Source organism: Perca flavescens, chromosome 18 (assembly GCF_004354835.1).
Source record: "Perca flavescens isolate YP-PL-M2 chromosome 18, PFLA_1.0, whole genome shotgun sequence".
NCBI classification, from domain to species: Eukaryota; Metazoa; Chordata; class Actinopteri; order Perciformes; family Percidae; genus Perca; species Perca flavescens.
The window spans coordinates 17025136-17045885 of NC_041348.1; the positions used below are offsets into that span (position 1 = coordinate 17025136).

The 20750-nt window shown below is 39.1% G+C and overlaps 1 protein-coding gene across 1 annotated transcript in view; it reads right to left on the reverse strand.

Moving 5' to 3' along the window:
• baalcb (BAALC binder of MAP3K1 and KLF4 b) overlaps positions 1-20750 on the reverse strand; it is a 94710-nt gene that overhangs the window by 72483 nt on the left and 1477 nt on the right. The window contains exons 2-3 of the mRNA XM_028604598.1: positions 19035-19221; positions 17440-17609 (exon numbers count right to left, since the gene is read on the reverse strand). The gene's annotated coding sequence lies outside the window, so the exon portion shown is untranslated. The remainder of the gene's footprint in view (positions 1-17439; positions 17610-19034; positions 19222-20750) is intronic.

Here is a 20750-nt window from a genome sequence, read left to right on the forward strand (position 1 = left end):
AAAATCCAGAAATCACAATATATGATTTTTTAACTATTTATTTGTATGATACAGCTGCAAATAAGTATTGGAACAGCTGTCTATCAGCTAGAATTCTGACCCTCAAAGACCTGTTAGTCTGCCTTTAAAATGTCCACCTCCACTCCATTTATTATCCTAAATTATATGTACCTGTTTGAGGTCGTTAGCTGCATAAAGACACCTGTCCACCCCATACAATCAGTAAGAATCCAACTACTAACATGGCCAAGACCAAAGAGCTGTCCAAAGACACTAGAGACAAAATTGTACACCTCCACAAGGCTGGAAAGGGCTACGGGGAAATTGCCAAGCAGCTTGGTGAAAAAAGGTCCAATGTTGGAGCGATCATTAGAAATGGAAGAAGCTAAACATGACTGTCAATCTCCCTCGGACTGGGGCTCCATGCTAGATCTCACCTCATGGGGTCTCAATGATCCTAAGAAAGGTGAGAAATCAGCCCAGAACTACACGGGAGGAGCTGGTCAATGACCTGAAAAGAGCTGGGACCACCGTTTCCAAGGTTACTGTTGGTAATACACTAAGACGTCATGGTTTGAAATCATGCATGGCACGGAAGGTTCCCCTGCTTAAACCAGCAAATGTCAAGGCCCGTCTTAAGTTTGCCAATGACCATTTGGATGATCCAGAGGAGTCATGGGAGAAAGTCATGTGGTCAGATGAGACCAAAATAGAACTTTTTGGTCATAATTCCACTAACCGTGTTTGGAGGAAGAAGAATGATGAGTACCATCCCAAGAACACCATCCCTACTGTGAAGCATGGGGGTGGTAGCATCATGCTTTGGGGGTGTTTTTCTGCACATGGGACAGGGCGACTGCACTGTATTAAGGAGAGGATGACCGGGGCCATGTATTGCGAGATTTTGGGGAACAACCTCCTTCCCTCAGTTAGAGCATTGAAGATGGGTCGAGGCTGGGTCTTCCAACATGACAATGACCCGAAGCACACAGCCAGGATAACCAAGGAGTGGCTCTGTAAGAAGCATATCAAGGTTCTGGCGTGGCCTAGCCAGTCTCCAGACCTAAACTTTGGAGGGAGCTCAAACTCCGTGTTTCTCAGCGACTGCCCAGAAACCTGACTGATCTAGAGAAGATCTGTGTGGAGGAGTGGGCCAAAATCACTCCTGCAGTGTGTGCAAACCTGGTGAAAAACTACAGGAAACGTTTGACCTCTGTACTTGCAAACAAAGGCTACCAAATATTAACATTGATTTTTTCAGGTGTTCAAATACTTATTTGCAGCTGTATCATACAAATAAATAGTTAAAAAATTCATACATTGTGATTTCTGGATTTTTTTTTTTTAGAATATGTCTCTCACAGTGGACATGCACCTACGATGACAATTTCAGACCCCTCCATGATTTCTAAGTGGGAGAACTTGCAAAATAGCAGGGTGTTCAAATACTTATTTTCCTCACTGTAAAGGCATCACATAATATGCATGAGGTGGACAGCATGAACATCTGTATAGTCAGAGGCAATCCAATACAATGCTGCCTTTGTGATGATTAATCTTTGCCGAAATTGTGTCTTCAGTATTTCCATGCTGCATTACATATGTATTGTACTCCTGTTTGTGTTACAGGAGTACAATACATAAGGTCTGCTGACCAGCTACTCTTTGTTCTCAAAAATAGAGGAGATCAAGCATTTTCAGTCGTGGCCCCAAGGCTGTGGAATGAATTGCCTCTGCATGTCAGATTGGCCCCCAGCCTTCACATTTTTAAATCACAACTTAAAACTCACTTTTATTCATTGGCCTTTAAACCTGCTTGAGAGTTGTATTCTGCATTTTCATTTTCCGGTTTGTTACTTGTTTTAAATGTTTGTTTTTGTTACTTGTTTGTTTATAATCCGTTCGAAATCATGTCAATGTCCAGCACTTTTGTCAACCTGGTTGTTTTAAATGTGATTTACAAATAAAGTTGGATTGGCTTGGATTGGATTTTCCTTGGTTTATACATCTTGCTTCAGGCAACAATGGTGATAATGCCGTTACTGAACATCAAAACATTAATATTAGCTAACTGGACCCCGTTCGCCTGATTTCTCCACAGCAGTACAAAATGATGAAAAATAAAAATCCTAATAACGTTCTCTACTTTCTCCAAGGTGATGTATCTTGTTTGAATTTTGAATGGGTAACTAATACTCAATGTTCTTTGTGTAAACAAAACATCACTGCTGTACATGCATGTTTTATTTAAAATGTAAATACAATATTTCTAGGTTTAACAAATTACATTTATTTTGTCAAGAAATTATGGTAATTAATGAAGGAACATAGGATAGGTGCCAATTACAGGGGTATCACACTTCTCAGCCTCCCTTGTAAAGTCTACTCCAAGGTGCTGGAAAGGAGGGTTCGGCCGATAGTCGAACCTCAGATTGAAGAGGAACAATGTGGATTCCGTCCTGGTCGAGGAACAACGGACCAGCTCTTCACTCTCGCAAGGATCCTGGAGGGAGCCTGGGAGTATGCCCAACCGGTCTACATGTGTTTTGTGGATTTGGAAAAGGCGTATGACCGGGTCCCCCGGGAGATACTGTGGGGGGTGCCGCGGGAGTATGGGGTGAGGGGGTCTCTACTCAGGGACATCCAATCTCTGTACTGGGGATCTCATCGCTGCTCTTTGCAGATGATGTGGTCCTGATGGCATCATCGGCCTGCGACCTTCAGCACTCACTGGATCGGTTCACAGCCGAGAGTGAAGCGGTTGGGATGAGGATCAGCACCTCTAAATCTGAGGCCATGGTTCTCAGCAGGAAACCGATGCAGTGCCTTCTCCAGGTAGGGAATGAGTCCTTACCCCAAGTGAAGGAGTTTAAGTACCTTGGGGTTTTGTTTGTGAGTGAGGGGATAATGGAGCGGGAGATTGGTCGGAGAATCGGCGCAGCGGGTGCGGTATTACATTCAATTTATCGCACCGTTGTGACGAAAAGAGAGCTGAGCCAGAAGGCAAAGCTCTCGATCTACCGGTCAGTTTTCGTGCCTACCCTCACCTATGGTCATGAAGGCTGGGTCATGACCGAAAGAACGAGATCCAGGGTACAAGCAGCCGAAATGGGTTTCCTCAGGAGGGTGGCTGGCGTCTCCCTTAGAGATAGGGTGAGAAGCTCAGTCATCCGTGAGGAGCTCGGAGTAGAGCCGCTGCTCCTTCGCGTCGAAAGGAGCCAGTTGAGGTGGTTCGGGCATCTGGTAAGGATGCCCCCTGGGCGCCTCCCTAGGGAGGTGTTTCAGGCACGTCCAGCTGGGAGGAGGCCTCGGGGAAGACCCAGGACTAGGTGGAGGGATTATATCTCCAACCTGGCCTGGGAACGCCTCGGGATTCCCCAGTCAGAGCTGGTTAATGTGGCTCGGGAAAGGGAAATTTGGGGTCCCCTGCTGGAGCTGCTACCCCCCGCGACCCGACACCGGATAAGCGGATGAAGATGGATAAGATGGATGGACATAGGATGAATTATACTTTCCATTTAGAACATTTTAATGAAGCTCAAAAATAACTGATCTTTAATATGGTCATTTTAAAAACAGCGGCCAGAGAATTCTTCTGCTCCAAGACAGTGCCTCCTTAGTCTGAGAACAGGTAAGACTAAGACCACAATAATGCGGACTAAACACTAAACCACACAGTGATAGACCCACTTATGAATTAGGGCCTACTGACATGAAAAACTAGTTCTTTTGAAATGAGTAATCTGGAAAAACAAGTACTATATCTCCTAAGCTACATAAATCAATTAAAGAATCACAGGGAAAACTATGAGCAAGGAGTCAACAGTGCATTATCTCCCTTGAATTTAGCGATCAGTGAGCAGAACTGTGCTTTTAATGATATTGCAGTTAAATAGTCAACGGCAATTCAAAAATACGTCGTATGGATTTAGAACAATTTCACAGTTTGAAGTTTTACGTTACTTCCAAATATATGGGTATGTTCCATATGGAGACAAACACATCAGGCAAAATGGAAAAATATATAATAATAAAGGAATTATTTCTACTGTATGTGCTAAAATCTTACAAGCTTCATGTCTTCCAGTGACACTTTGCTGCATGTCGTATCCTCTCTCTCTCTCTCTCCCCCATTTGCATGTGTATCAGCACTATCTAATAAATAATGCATAAAAAGCCCAATATTCATATCTATCATTGCATTTACATGTAATATTGTTTTGTAGCCTTTCGGGTAAGTGGTGACATAACTGTAAGATGATAGTCAACTTCCATTATGTAGTCATTTATTCTGTCCTCATGGTCTCTAGGAAGCATACAAACTGGATAATTATGTTTGCCTAATTCAATTTTGTCTTGCCTTCTAACCAGTTATCTTATATTTATCCAGGAATATTTAATTATATTAACCCTAAGCTAAGATAACTAGGATGTAAAAGAACACTGTCTTTGATACGTGCAGACAGTTGTATTTCCATTGGTTTAAATCAGTGTCATTCTGATTGATTGGTGTTCACAATATCCTCAAGCTGAATCATTTCCTGCTGCTTGACTTATATAATGAGGTCTGGATGGAGGTCTGCGTTTTCTTTTTCTAGGTGGCATCTGCTGTGAAACACTTAACAAAGCCCAGACGGCTTGTGCAGAACCAAGCGCCCTTTGGCTGCACCAGGGATGCAACTTATAGCCTTTCAGTTTCCACCAACAAGATTTGCAGCGCTAAGTACGGCCAAGTGTGCAGTTTGCAGAGGGCAAGATGGCACTTTTGATATCTCTGTGACCTGTGGCCCTCTTGATAATGGGGTGGGATTAGAAGAGACCAGTATCACACAGTAGCAGTGGGTGTGTTAGGGGCTTAAATCAATCATAACCAATCACAGCTAATCTTGTTCCTTTGAAAGCACTGCTCTTTCTACCATAACATACTGACAATTCGGTAATGCAGCATCAGCAGAGTCCCGTCCAACTTTTTTAAAGAGCAAACTCATATTTTTTTTCCAGGAAGTGCAATGTCATCATACAGCAGCTCAAATTGAAATATCTAATAATAAAAGAAAACATACCACATGTCAGAGTCTCTTTTTCTAAGGCCAGTCACAAATAACATAATAATCCACAATATAGCCAGTTTCAGTGTATCTAGAGGATATCATTACCTCCAACAGCTGCACAGCAGAAACTGTGTAAAATACAAACACACAAAAGTTGGTTTGGCTATCTTACAACATCCTGAGGCTGGCTGCACAAGATTTAATCGAGACAAGACAGTGGAACAGTGTGGCTTTAGGGAGTCAATCTACTGAGGGTCTTCATAAAGCATACAAACTGTTGTGGACAGATGCCAGTAAGAATTACAAAACAAGCTACAGTGTAATCTGATTTACTGGCACATTTCACATTGTTGGGTTTAAAACTGTATTTTGCTGGCTGTCTATCTAGATATGTCCACTGACTGAATAATGTATAATCAGAGTGAAACAGGCAGAAGACTTTTATTTTTTTTAAAAGGAACTATAATTAGTTAGCTAAATATAATTTTTAATTCCTTTTTTGTGTCAACGGTACTTTACTGATTCACTTGCTGACCTGAAACATGTATGTATGTATTTCCTCTCATGCAGAGTGTACATGGCATGACAGAATGTAAATGTGTATCGGCTGGCCATCACTGCTTTGTGCTGCGTTCGAGTGCAACTTCATGAGTGGGCCTTTCTAGATGCTTGTTATTTGAGGTAAGTCTGGTGTGTCAGGGCCCTAAGAAAGATAATATGTCACGGTTAAAGAATATCCATTGGCAACAGCCCTACATTTCACAGAAAATTTCCAGTGACAGATTTATTAATTGTTGCACACAATTTGACATGTTATAGATATAAAAAGTGAATGTTATCACAAATCCCTGCCTGTTACTCCCAAAGCTCCCCAAGCTGAGCTCTGAAAGGGAACATGGATAAAGTGGCAGAGCAGACTGGTTCCGAGGACTAGGAGAAGCCTGAACTGTGTTGGTCTCCCAGAGTGGATTAGCAGAGTTTATCAGCACCAGCACACTGCGGCATTCATTGCTTACGCACTGCTGTGGATACAGTAAGTGGCTGCAGAGAGCACTGAGTCCTTGGCCTTGGTCAATAACAGCCCACGGGGTACACAAGGTGCTGGTCAATTAGAAAACGCTGAAGCAGTTTCTTGGTCAATATATTCACGGTCACAGTCTAAGCTACTATGTATTTTGTAAAACACTCCAGTGGACTGTTGTGTAAAATCATATTTTGCTTTCATTTGGAATTAAAGACGATATAGTAGACAATGTTGTTACAAATATGGACAAATTCTATTGCATATATTGAGCAAGACAAAACATTAATTTCCTGAATATCAGACATATTTTGAAAAATAGCATAAAATAATTTATAATGTCTTGCATACTGAAATGTATCATCAATCATCAGAATGTGTCACATAAGACAATTCCTCTGCATCAAAAAAGCAAATCACTGTTATGGTATGTATCTGCCAAGCAAATCACTTTGAGGCTTTAAAGGACATTTAGTTCAATAATCCATTTCCCCTCCATAAAAAAAAAATCCATACGCATTTATAAATGATTGATTTTCTACCTGTTGTAGAATTCAAACAGCTATCTTTAAAATATTTTCTCCTACCCACGTAATGGAAGCTGCTGCATTTCAGGTAACATTCGTTGCAGAAGTCAAGGATTTTGTGGTCAGTTATGTGACATGGTTTACATTGAGAAAGAAAAAAACGCTCCCATATGAGGCCTTTTTTCCTAACTGGAGCATCTTGGACATGCCACATGCATGTCTAAACACGACAGAGTGCTTTTAACACTGACGTTTGACACAACCATCTGGTCTGCTGCAATATGACGGTAACGCGTGTGATTCAAGTGTTGTTGTCAAGTCTTTTTCAAGATTCTTTGAAATGTTAGAGTAAGATATGCAAATAATACATAAATAATAATAAAAATAGGAAATTATGTAAAAAGATTGTAGATGCTGTAAAGTATTGCTTTTCAATGAAATGGGTTATTCAGTTTAGGTTATGAGAGGGCTTATAAAAACACTAGTTGTGGTTTCGTAAACTAGATCTCTAGATATCTGAGCTTGCACCACATGGGTCCAAACAGCGCTAAGGATGCAGATGGACAAAGGGTAAAATTTTCCAAATAATTTGTCAACATGTCAGTCCATATGAATCATGTTTAGCCCTGTTGGTTCTTTAGTTAAAAAATAAAAATAAAAAAACAGAAGTAAAAGGCTACAATGCAAAATTTGTATCTGGACCCAACTAACCAAGCTACAGATGTGAAAGTAACCTTCGCACAATAAATTCATTGAACTAAATCAAAACGTATGAACCAGAGAAATTTCCAGAGGAGATTGTAAACTACCACATAGGAAAAGTACCTTTGGGCAGTCAGCTTTCTCCTATCGAGCAGCACATACATAACCTGGAACACTATACCCATAGAAATAATAATCTCTCAGCTCTTACTTGGTTTCTGGACTATCAAACATGCTGTCATAATCTGATGATAGTTATGTAATTGTGTTTATGAATCTGTGCTTATGTGCTTTTGGCTGTGCTTACGTGTGTATGTGCTCTGATCTGCTTGTATGTTTTATTTTAATGGCATCAACCTGTCAGGGACTGCAGATTAAAATAAGCCTGTATGGCTAAATCTGGCACATTTACATGTTGGACTCAAATGATCATGTAAATAAATACACATAAATGCAACATGAGGTGAAGATGATATGAACAAAAAGTTGTTTAATAGCATATCCTAATTCAAAGTTGGGTGAGTTATGTGATTATTAAAGTGTGTCCTTTCACCACAACAGCCAGACACTGTGATGACACATGCCTATATCAGATTTTCCATGATTTAAAATGTGTTTAATCCTCTTCTTAGATAAATTAAATGTGCCAGATACCTGTCAATGTTGTTATGTCTCGGTTGTCGATTAGAGGTTGATAAAAATCATAGATCTCTTCCATGCAATTCAAAAAATGTTTTCTTGTCAGTGAACCCACCTGCCTGTGGCACTATTCCAGGAACATGTGCATGATTTTTTTTAGATTATTTTGCCGTCTATTATTCTGCATTTAAGAGACAAGGACATCTGTGCAGGGAGGGGGGGAGGAAATGAAAAACACCCAATTTATCCCTGGTGTTAAAAAGCACTCTGTGGATGTAGCATTGCCAACAAAACAAACACTGCTTGGTCATTGGATGAGAAATGGTTTCACTATTTTATTGTAAATGGTGAACATTTGTAGCTTTTCTAAAATCATGGTCATTTTATCCAACTGGGTTGTGCAGCTGCTGTGACCTGTGGTTCCTTCAATGAGGATGATAGCATGCAACAATAAGTGGTGAAGCTAGTAAAAGACAAACTTAATACATTTTACAAACACAAGATCAGCAACCATATCACAAGAAGAAGGTTGTGGATGATTTTGAAAACCTCAGAGTATGTTTTTTTTTTTTTTTCAAATACCAAAGTTATTTAATTCATGCACATTGTAACTATGGTACAATTACAGACAGGAACTGATCATGGTTATGCAACTATGGTAAAGCACTTGGTTAAATATGCATATTAATTGCAGGTCTTTACAAATTACAAACTCTGGTCTCCTGCATGAAAGTCAGACATGTAACAACCTTACTTTTCACCTCCCTACAAGAAGTGCACGCTACTTCCTACTTCAGATGTAAATTGTGCGCTACAGAATCGTTCTATGTGGGCACAATTCATAGCAATACTTGGCTGAGATAAGACACCCTTGTTGCTTTTTAAGGCACACATTTCCACACCCTTTAATACCCGGTGTACTGTAAATGTGATAAAAGCTTGTTGGCCTTCTTGCTTCAACCCTAAACACTGATTGTGTAACTTCAAATAAGCCACCTGGATACCTTGGCAGATGGTCATAATTGACAGATTGGTTTAGGAGTTAAAATGCTAAAATAATAAGTTTAAAGAATCAGTATTTAGTATTACTAGTCATTTTTCATTTAGCTGCAAGTAAAAACTAAATGTTCTAAATTAAGTTTCACTATTCAGAGTTAGATACAGTATGAAGTGAGAACTATACAACCTTTCAAGTACTCTGTTTTTAAGAATGCATTTCATAAAATCAAATACAATTAAACAAGATTATCGGAGCCAACTCCACAACTTTACAGGGCATTCTTAATCCGTCACTACTGTACACGGTCTTGGTATGGAAGTCATAATATCTACTGGGAAAAAGAGCTTGGTTTTGTTTTTTCACATACATTACTTAAGTACAGTACATACTTCAGACATATTTTAATGGGACCATTCCTAGAATAAATAGGAAATGTATATCCAACGTGGTCATAAAAAGACATTCCACCTATACTAACCCTCATGCTTCCTCTGTCCCCCACCAGAGCCTACAGATGTGAAGTAGATTACTCCCCCTATACCCCTCCTTTTGCCAGCCCCTCTTTCCACTGCAAAGAAAGAAATCATTCAGCCTTTTCTGCTAACATCCCCCTCCCCTACCTTCCCCTCCCAACAGCAGACAGGGGCTCACAGACGACCACACTCTGCAGCCAATCCCTAATTGTGTGTGCGTGTGTCTGAATTTTTTTTCCTCACATGAAGAAGGAAACCGAGTGAGTATTTGTTCTCTGAGCCTGTGTCTGGTAGTGCTGATCCTTTTGAATTGTTTGCTTGACTGAAAAAGTGAAGGTGGCAGAATTTAGCTGTGAAAAATTACTGGAGTTTGGTAAGTTTGGTTTTTGGATTTGGAACTTGACTTATAAAGTATATTGGAAAGCTAGGGTTTTTTCACCTGGCACTTCATAAATTTAACTTCATCCTACTATTACATTTGTTATGGCATTTATATGTATAATATACAGATAATTTAATTATTGTTTGGTTTTAGAATACTGTTACTGATGTGGTTGCTTTAGAGCTGAAATGTATGTGAGGGAAATAGAGAAGTTACCTTTTTTCTATGTCAGATGGTATGCGCAGCCAGTACATGTTGATATAATGTGTGTGTATACAGTATGTATATAGTAGGTGTGTGTTTGCAAACGTATCTCTATCTATCTCTTGGATTATTATGCTGCCAAGTATGTCTCCAGTTTACATGATTACCTGTCATTTCTGTATATGGTATTAACACTGAACCTGTGAGGCCTCTCTATGCCGTACTGGCTTATTGCCAAAGACCTTGTTGTCATAACAACATTGAAGCAGTTGAGTGTTGTGACACCTATGAAACACACCTGTTCAGGCTTTGACAAGAGGGGCCACAGGGTTGGGCTGCAGATCAGATTAGCTCTGACCCACAGCTAAGGCTGTTACCAGGGATAAGTACAGTATCAAATCAAAGGTGCACTTTGACAACTAAATAGGCTGGAAAACAGAGATTTCACTGGTAAATATATCACAACCATGCACTAGTCATGAAGTGAGAACTACACACCCTTTCAAGTACTCTGTTTTAAATATATCACAACAAATACTATTTTAAAAAACTATTTTGATAATCAAAGAATCGCTTAAGTCATTCTAAAGGCAATTATGCCAAACATCCTCTTGTTCCAGCTTCTGAATTGTTGAAAGATTTGCGGCTCTCTGAATTGTAATGCTTTACACTACTTTTGACTTACTTTCGCCAAAATAACCATAGATTTATGACTTGGCAGTTAGCTTGTGAATTTCGCCACAGGATCAACAAAGTCTCATCTTCATCCAATCCAATTTAATACATGCCAATTTATTTTTATTCATAATATTTCATATTATTAATCTGAATCTGCAACTTTACTAAAGTTATACAATAATAAGTGAAGTAAAACCTACCATAGGCCTACTTGACTGAATCGTAGTGGAGTAGAAGTATAAAGTAGGATTTAATGGAAATTAAAACCGTACAATTGTATTGAAGTCACGTTAATTCCCGTAATGTTTATATCTGCCAGTTGCTTGGAGACACCGCTGTACTCGCTGACGTACCATTACCTGTTGGGACACAGATGTTGTCTCTGGTTCTGGCTCTGACCACAGTGACGGTACAATGTTAATCTATCTATAAATCTATCTATAAATTGCAGGAACGTCTTTCTGTCTGTGTGTGTGGGTGTTGAGCGCATATCTCTCGAACTGTTAGTCCAATGGATTTCAAACTTGACAGGTGTCTTGCTACGGGCACGAGTAAGTGCAGTGCCAATTTTGACGTTGTATGGATTAGAAATGCAAAAGAGATCGTTAAATATATAGGTAAAAGAAGCACACATTGGCTTTTGCCGCTCTAGCCGCTGGCCACTCCCCCTCTCACACTGAGGACCAGAGACAGAGAGCAGCAGAGCTTTGGCAGCTAAAATGTGGCATACACCTCAGACCCACAAAAATGTGCAAAGTTGCACTACTTTGGACTGTCTTTGACTTTGAATAAACAAACGACAATTCCCGAATTTAAGGACGTATGAGAATCCCACACACGCAAAGCACAACCAGCAACAACAAGTGCAGACAGAGCGTGATGCCACTTATAGGCAGGCTATTTATCTTATAAAGCGAGACGTATCTGTATATACGTGTGTCCGTGTTTGGGGGGAAGGTAACCTGCACATCAGCAGACACCACATGCAGAGCGCTTTAGAACAGTTATTGTATCACATTGCTGTGAGCTGACAGAACATAACGTAGCCTTATCTTGGAGATTATTCCTTCACATAGCGGTGCAATGCAAGAAAATCTCAGAGTTGAACCAGGCAGATACATCTGACACACCCTGGGTCGGGTTAATTAAGTCGCCAAAATAACTCTGCGAATCAAATCCCCTACTTCCCCGTTAACCGTCAAGCCACTAAACCCCTGCTGAAATGTTAAATTGGTTAACGATCCGAAACAAAACAACTCTCTCTCTCTCTCTCTCTCTCTCTCTCTCTCTCTCTCTCTCTCTCTCTCTCTCTCTCTCTCTCTCTCTCTCTCTCTCTCTCTCTCTCTCTCTCTCTCTCTCTCTCTCTCACACACACACACACACACACACACACACACACGGTCTGGTTCTGGTGGTTGGCAGATATGTGCTGATTAGCGCTCATAACGGGCCGGGTGGGTAGCGCGCTGCCAATGAGTCCATGACACTAATGTCTGATTACTGTCTGATATTTTGTGATTACATTCTGAATCTTCAGCGTTGTCTGTCAGGTAAATACAAGTACAACGTCTTCCTCTGATGTAGAAGTAGCCTACACTGTAAGTCAGTAGTAGGCTACACAGTGGAGTTGCATATTAAGTGGTTTGGGGTCCTTCTGTAAGTCAGTTTGGGGTACAATTTGGTTTTGATGAATTCTACAAGCAGCAATACCACAGGCCAAGCGATCGCCCGTTCCAAACGGGCACTGCACTAGTAATAACTCCTGAAAATAATGGAAGTATGTCCATCTTGCAAATGTAGTATCAGTCTCTGCAGTCATCTCAACCACTGAATTCCAGCAACATGAAATAACATTACTCTTTTACTCAGATTTTTTTCTCTGGTGCCGAAATAATTCACGGTGTTGGTGAATTCTTAAAAAAACGAAACACTTAATTTCGGGTTAAAATGCGTTGTAACTCACTCACTGTAAACACTGAAAACAAGTGATTTTGAAGACGTCCCCTTAAAGTGATGGTTCAGAGTAATTTCACCCTGGGGTCTTTTGCACCATGACCTCGAGCCAAACACCCCCCCAGAAGCTTTTTTCACCTGGGTCGAACATTGGGAGAGTTAGCGTAGAGTAGCGTTATCAGCTGACTAGCTTAGCGCAGGGGCTAATGGACCCACGTTTGTATCTCGTAAGTTACCCCACTAATAATGCCCGAAATGATACCAAACGTCTACACTAGAACATATAGGTTATGCCCTCATAAAACGATGGATTGGAAAGTTTGTAAGTACACCAGAAGTTTATGTAAATAACACTTGCCTGCTGGCTTCTGCTCTCTGCTGTTGTTGTTGCTGCTGTAAAAGAGTGCTTAGGGCCGTCTACAAATTACAACACTGAAAAGAGATGCAACAAAAATATTTTTTAATTTAACTTTTTTTTTTTAATATGTGCTGTAGTATAACTAGCAGGAGACAAGTAATAATTGAGGTAAGTTTGGAGACATTACCTTATTTAATCATTAAATTAATAAATATTTTTGTTGTATCTCTTTTCGGTGTAGTAATTTGTAGACGGCCCTAAGCACTTGTCTAACTGCAGGTAGCAGCAGCAGCAGCAGCAACAGAGAGCAGAAGAGAGCAGGCAAGTGTTCATAAACTTCTGGTGGACTTACAAACTTTCCAATCCATCGTTTTATGAGTGCATAACCTATTTGTACTACTGTAGACGATTTCGGGCATTATTAGTGGGGTAACTTACGAGATACAAACGTGGGTCCATTAGCCCCTGCGCTAAGCTATTCAGCTGATAACGCTACTCTACGCTAACTCTCCCAAATGTTTGACCCAGGTGAAAAAAGCTTTTGGGGGGGGTGTTTGGCTCGAGGTCATGGTGCAAAGGACCCTAGGGAGAAATTACTCCGAACCATCACTTTAAGCTTTAAGAAATTTTGATACGCATTTTTTTTTTTTTTTTTTTCTGACATTTTTGGGACCAAATTATTAATCAATTAATTGAGAAAGTAATCCTGATTCATTTATTCAATCAAGGTGGGAAAATGAAACCTGATTTCTTTAACCATTGGGTGCTCATTGAAGCTTCAGCCAGCCTCAGTCCTAAACTCTGCCAGTTGACAGTTTTTAACATAGAAATAAAATGTATTATGGATCCTTTTATTTCTTCAGTTATGAAACGAGGATCATGCCATTATGGCTATATGGGGGGTTCAATGTCTGATTTTACATAAAACTACCTGTTTTCTCCCAATAAGTTAATATACAGCCAAATATTATATAAATATCAACATATTGCCGTAAATAAAATGTGAAAAGAAAGAAGCTCTTAGACATGATAATTGTGATTTGAATATGTAAATTCTTAGTCGGGGACACCACTAGATCAGAAACAAGAACTGAAATATCCTAATGGTCTTCTGAGCTTTTGGCTGGGAACTCCTTTCCCTCTGCAGGCGAGCTTCTGCTATTTTAAGCCAAAAGAAAAGTCAGCCTATAAAAGCCACTTTACAATGACAGATCCTTCACAGCGAAGCCAAAAAAGGTCACTACAGGCCACAGAGAGTCTAACACAAACAGTTTCAACTAAACCATAAAATGCCAGCGTGGAAATTGTGCAGACATTTTCCAAAGACAAAGACAACTGCTCCTGCCAATCTGTGACACAGAGAGGAGTATGTGTGCATATAGTTAGCAGGCCTTTTAGAGACTGAAATAATGTCACTAAATGTCCTTTGACTTGTGCCTTTTACTGCTGCGATGCTAATAGAACACAGAGACAATAAAGTTATATTTTAAGATGAATTATATTTCCATTTGGCTACTTTCTCCCATTAGGTTGAAAGTGTTGTCACTCTATGCCATAAGATATTGATTTATATACACCCAAACAAGTGCAGTAAAAGTTCAGAGCAATAAAAAGTTTTGGACATGCTGTTCTGCAGCTCTCCAATTAGAAGATGGAGACACCATTCAACATTAGAGTGTTTTTTTCCCTCACCTTATGACAAGTTTCACAGTAAACTCGTCTACAGGTGTGTTTTCTGAATCTTACTAGCCCATTTCAAAGTAAGTTCAACAGGAAATGTAGACTTATTAAAAATATTTTTCCAAATATTTGCATACTTGAGGGTAAACGCTATGGTTTGTTGAAGGACAAAGAATGACTTGTCACAGTGAAGCAGCAGATATCTATAATAGTACAAAGAGGTTTGTAAATGCTCATGACGTCAACAATATCTGAAATATTCAACCTGAAATGAGCACATTTATTACTTAGACGTCATGATGCAAAGCTCCTGGATTGTGTCTCTTCTTGCAGTTTGGATTGGTTTAAAGGTTTCTGTTTACTACTATTCTAACAGCTGCTGTAACATATGTGAGGTCACCATTTAAAGTAATCAGAAACAGAGGGAGGCAGGTAGGGAGAGAGGCCAACAGTTGGTTGTTTTATGGGTTTGGGCCACACCACAACTCATCTTAAAATAAATAATTTTACGGTGTCCATTCTAGCAAGCATGACTGGGCATTCATTTTGCATTTCTCTGCAAAACAAGTCAACCAACTAAAAGTTTCACTCCAGCAGTGAGAAGTTGAGATAGTTTCAAGGCTGCTGTAAAAGTAAACTGCAGCTGAAACTAAATGTGCTCTAACAGCAGAAAGAGCTCTGCAATGCCTCTACCTCACAGGCCTGGTATGGGTCTTTAAATATATTTCCAAATGCACAGGAGAGAAAAATGAATGGCAGTCCACAAAATGATAAAGTGACAATTGTTGTTTGAGTGCTTTTTATCTTGAATTTTGGTGTCTAGGCTAAATGTCAACGACCCAATTTGAAAAACCTGTTTTTGAATCTTAACTTGACTGGTTGTATTTTAACAGTTGGAAAAATACTTTTTAAAATCTTAATTTCTGAACCATTAAAAGATACTTAATGTAAAATCAAGTTTTTAAATAATGTTTCACTTTCGTTAACATTGTGAGATAGGGCATGCCTTGGCAGAGGTCTGCGCTCTCGAGTGCCCTTCTAGTTTCAGGTAGTGATGGTTTACAAAAATAATTTTTCAATGCTATACATTCAGTGGAATTTCCAGTAAATTTCAACATTAAGTTATTTCTTAACTTCAACATTTCTTAAATAGGTGTTCAGTTGCTAAAATCTTAATTATAAAAGCATTTATATTCCATCTCGGGTAATGTGGGTCTTGATAAAAAGAAAGACTTCCTAGGACTCCAAATATCCCTTGATCAAACTGCCTCAAGTAGTACAGCAGCCTGCTCCTTTGAGTAAATTATATATATATATATATATATATATATATATATATATATATATATATATATATATATATATATATATATATATATATATATATATATATATATATATATAGCATTTTATATAAGGTGTCAGTGACAAGAGAAAGGAAATGTTAGCTGATAAACTACACAATGGTATGAAATGATCACTGCTAAAATATGCAGTGTGGCATTCAGTGTCACATTTTTGAGCCACTACGATATTAAAGATTAAATAGAATAAATGGAAATGTTTATATTACTGACAGATACAGACATACAGACAATAAATGTCTAAAGGTCACAAATCAGATTTAGGTCTAGCCTTTGAGGTCACCAGAGCACCTTTGTTTTGGCATAATAACTATCCCCAATATTTACGTGATTTAAATAAAGCTGTTTAAAACATGGAGATGCAGAAAGTACATAGTACGTAATATATTATATAATATAAAACCTTCAGATTAGAATTTAAGCTGTGGGAATGTACCTAATAAACAGACTGTGGTTCTTTGGATTCACAGCTATTATCCCTGTTTATCTGTGACTACTGAGGGATCAGAGTGGAGAAGCTTTGATTTCAAAAGGTGATAGTGAACAAATGAGGGTCCACACCTAATATTCCCTCAATGCTCCAAAGATCTGCAGAGATATTGACTTTAAAGATGTCTTTAAACATGAATTTACATTTATTTATCTTAGCGACATGACTTTTTTGGTAATAACCACTAGAGACATTATGTGAATGAGTTAATTAACTCAAAAACAAAAAAGGTTACAGACTTGCATGCTGTTTGAATAAAAATCATGTTAAAAGTGTAACATGTACACTATCTGGGCTAAACCAGCACCTTAAAATGTGCATTTCACTTAAAGCAATAATTTGACATTTTGGAGAAAAAAAACTTTTTGCAGAGTTAGATAAGAGGACTGATATTACTCTCATATCCGTAAAATATTAAGCTACAGTCAGCAGCAAGTTAAGGTTAGTTTAGCATAAAGACGGGAAACCGGTAGCCTGGATCTGTCAGAGATAACAAAATCCACCTACCAGGGCCTCTAAAGCTAATTAACTAACACATTATATGTTGTTTGTTTAATCTGGACAAAAAACTAAATATAAAAACGACACATTGTTGTTTCATAAGGGGTTTTGTGTTGCACTATTTCTTGTCTGGGAGCAGTAAAAGTTATTGAGCTTAAAAGGTGCTGGTAGGCAGATTTTTTCTTCTGTATCTTTGGACAAAGCCTGGCTAGCTGTTTCCCTCTGTTTCCAGTCTTCATGCTAAGCTTAGATAAGCCGCTACTGGCTGTAGCCTTGCATTTATCGTGAAGACATGAGAGTGGTATTAATCGTTCCATCTCACACTCAACAAGAGAGCAAATAAATGTCCCAGAATGTCTCCTTCAAAGTGCTTCCACACCTGTTGAAGTTCTCAGAAGTTATTAACAGTCACTTACCTGCTTCTCTTTTCAGGTTACCATGTGGCATTGTTGGATGCCCTTCATCTTGGCCTGGGTATCCATGGCAACCCCAACGCTCTGCCAAAGTGGAGATTGGGGTTCAGGCTTTGACATTTACTCTACGAGAATGGCCACCAATGACACGTTGCAGGCAGTTGGTGATGAGCCTGTAAGGATAAGAAACAATCAAGACTGGGTCACATCAGCAGCTTCACCTACGCTGCAGTATGAGCCTCAACCGGACAAGTGCTCAGTCCACTTCAGCACTAACACTGCTTCGGCTCGAAGGCTGAAGGCCCAGAAAGAGGAGCTGGCCTATCTGCAGGCCATCCAGCATGGAAACAAGGCAGTGATGGAGAACTTGGTGCAGTTTGTGGGGGCAGAGTTGGGAGATCAGAACTATGAAGATGTGATTAAGGAAAATGTCATTGGCATCCAAGAGGACCACAAGAGTTGCCATGAGGTGGTGGAGAAAGCTGAAGAAGATATGGAAAAGCAGCTGGAGGGGGAAGTGTTGAGCGCTGGGATGCAGAAGTGAGTGCAATAATCTGTTTTAAGATGTCAGGAAGAATGTGTCTGCTAAGCTTAATAAAAGGTCAAAGTTAAAATATGAAGAGAGCAGCTAATAAAAGATCAGTTCTTGTTTGTTAGCGTACTGAAGACATAAACAAATGAATGATCACATAAATGGGAGGAACTGTGAGCGAAGATCTGTGTTCAAGTGATGGCAGACAAAGGAAATTGTTTGTCTTTTATTAGAGCATAGGCCACTGCATCGATGACTGCTGTTTCAACCTGTCTGTCATAATGCACATGTCAATCAAAAGAAATTAGCAAAATTATTAATATAATGATGCAATGCTCCTGCAGTGTGTCTCTGCTTGCAGTCTAGATTGGTGTCAAGATTTCTGTTTACTACTCTTCTTACAGCTGCTGATATGTGTGGGTAACATATGTGTGGTTACAATTCAAAGTAATCAGAAACAAAAACCTCTTTTTATTGTTTAAGATATTTATTATCATGCAAAATTGTCACACAAATGCTGGTTCCCACCTCTCAAATGTGAGGATTTGCTGCTTTCTCCATGTGTAGGTCATTGCAAATACCTTTGGGTTTTGGAGTGTTCGTTGGACAAAACAAACAAATTGAAGAATTAACCTTGGCCTCTGAGAAGTTGGAATGGGCATTTTGTACTATTTTATGGCATTAAATAAACAAACACTTAACTGAAAAGCAATTAACAGATCAACTGTTAATGAAAATAAGCTCTGTAAGTGAATACATCTGAATCCAGTAATTCACCTGATATGCAGCAGGAAATTTGTTAGTTGAGGTAACTAACGCATACAAATTATTTTATAAATGCTGAGTACAAAGTGTCGGACTAAAGAGCATTCACTGTGTCTACACATACAGATATTATACATATGGTATGGTGCACCACTAAATGACCTTTTGTTGTCTGTCATGCTTTGCATTATACGTCTTCCCCTTTACACAGTTTTTCCTATTACATAACCAGCTTTAACAGCATCCATATGTATGACCGCCTTATAATGTATTTAATGTCCTCAGCTACTCTTTCACTTACTCTGTATCTCTCCACATCTGCCCTTGTTTCTTCCTTCCCTTCACTCTGTGACCTGGATCGTTTGTGTTTCCTGAGCAGAATCAGAGAAGAGTCCTTGGCCTTCGAAGACATGCTTCGCGCTGCAGTGGACATCGCCAACAGGCTGGAGATCTCATCGCAGTCTCTGCATGCTTCATTCACCAAGCAGCTGAAAGACATTGCCAAAATTCATCGCTAAGGAAGTGTTGAAAAGACTGGCTGCCCTCATGTCATCCTCCAACTTGGTGAGGATGTATGGTATCCTGTGTGAGACCCAAAATAAGGGAAATAAACCTTCCTGCCATTTTATATTTTTAATTAATTTATCTATATATGCTTAGATCACTATGATACAAAGTGTGTCAAGGTCTGCCATTATATCAACTGTAGGAATCAACGTTGTTAAAAGATGACAGAAAAGTTAAGAGAACAAAGCAAAAAAGCATTGTTGGTTAAAAAAAATGTTTCCCTTCACCCAAGTTATAACCCCATAACTCAACCCCATAAAATAAAATATTATTTTCCATTCAGGCATTATTCATGGAATTGGGTGAGGTCAAATGTGGTAACAGTATGTGGTGCAGGTTTAAGCCAAGTTGAGTGTTAATGGATCAAACTAGAATGGCCTTCAGAGACCAAACATAATGGCTCTGTTAGTCTTTTCAAGGGGAAGCTATGGATCAGCCATCTGGTTCCAGGGTGAGGATGGAGGCCAGGATATGCTTAGGATAATATAGTGTGTTCCAACTGACATTTTAATTTTTGCAACAAAAAAAGGAGAAGACTGCAACTGGGTCTGCAATACAAACCATTGTTTTCATTGTTTGGAAAAAAAACAACTATGCAATAACCTGTGTATGAGGATCAAGATATTGTTTAAAGTGCTCATATTATGCTTATTTTCAGGTTCATAATTGTATTTAGAGCTTGTACCAGAATAGGTTTATGTGGTTTAATTTTCAAAAAACACTATATATTTGTTGTACTGCACATTGCTGCAGCTCCTCTTTTCACCCTGTGTGTTGAGCTCTCTGTTTTAGATACAAAGTGAGGCATCTCACTTCTGTTCCATCTTTGTTGGGAGTCGCACATGCGCAGTAGCTAAGTAAGGACTAATAGCAAGTCAGAAGCAGAGTAAGAGGGCGTGCCATGCTAGCAGCTAGGCGAGGATTAGAACGTGTGTCACAAAGTGACAGGCTGGACTACAACAGAGTTGTTTGGAGCGGTTTGTGATTTCTCTGGAAGATGGTAAATCCCTTTGTGGGTGGACTTTGGGCTTTTTCACTTTGTAAACCTATAATGTGCACAAAAAGATATAACACAATAAAGGAAAGGGAAAAAGCCAAAAAGCATAATATGAGCACTTTAAGCAATTAGACAATTCCTGTGATTAGAAAGAAATAAGCAAGAAACACACCATAAGAAAAGTTGATAAAACTCTTAAAACATAGCACCTCTGAATCTGCACATTGTGTAAATGAATGTTTGAGATTTCACACAGTATGTAAACTTTAGGATCAGACAAGAAAAACTACAGGCTTTTGTTGTGTATCCAGGACCATTGTGCTATTCTCTCTTTGACCCTGACAGGAGAAAGAATGCTTTCATGTTTGAAATCATTAAATATATAATAATATGAATTTGTACAATGTATGATATGAAGTATGCTTTACCAGTTAACAGTAACAAACAATAAAT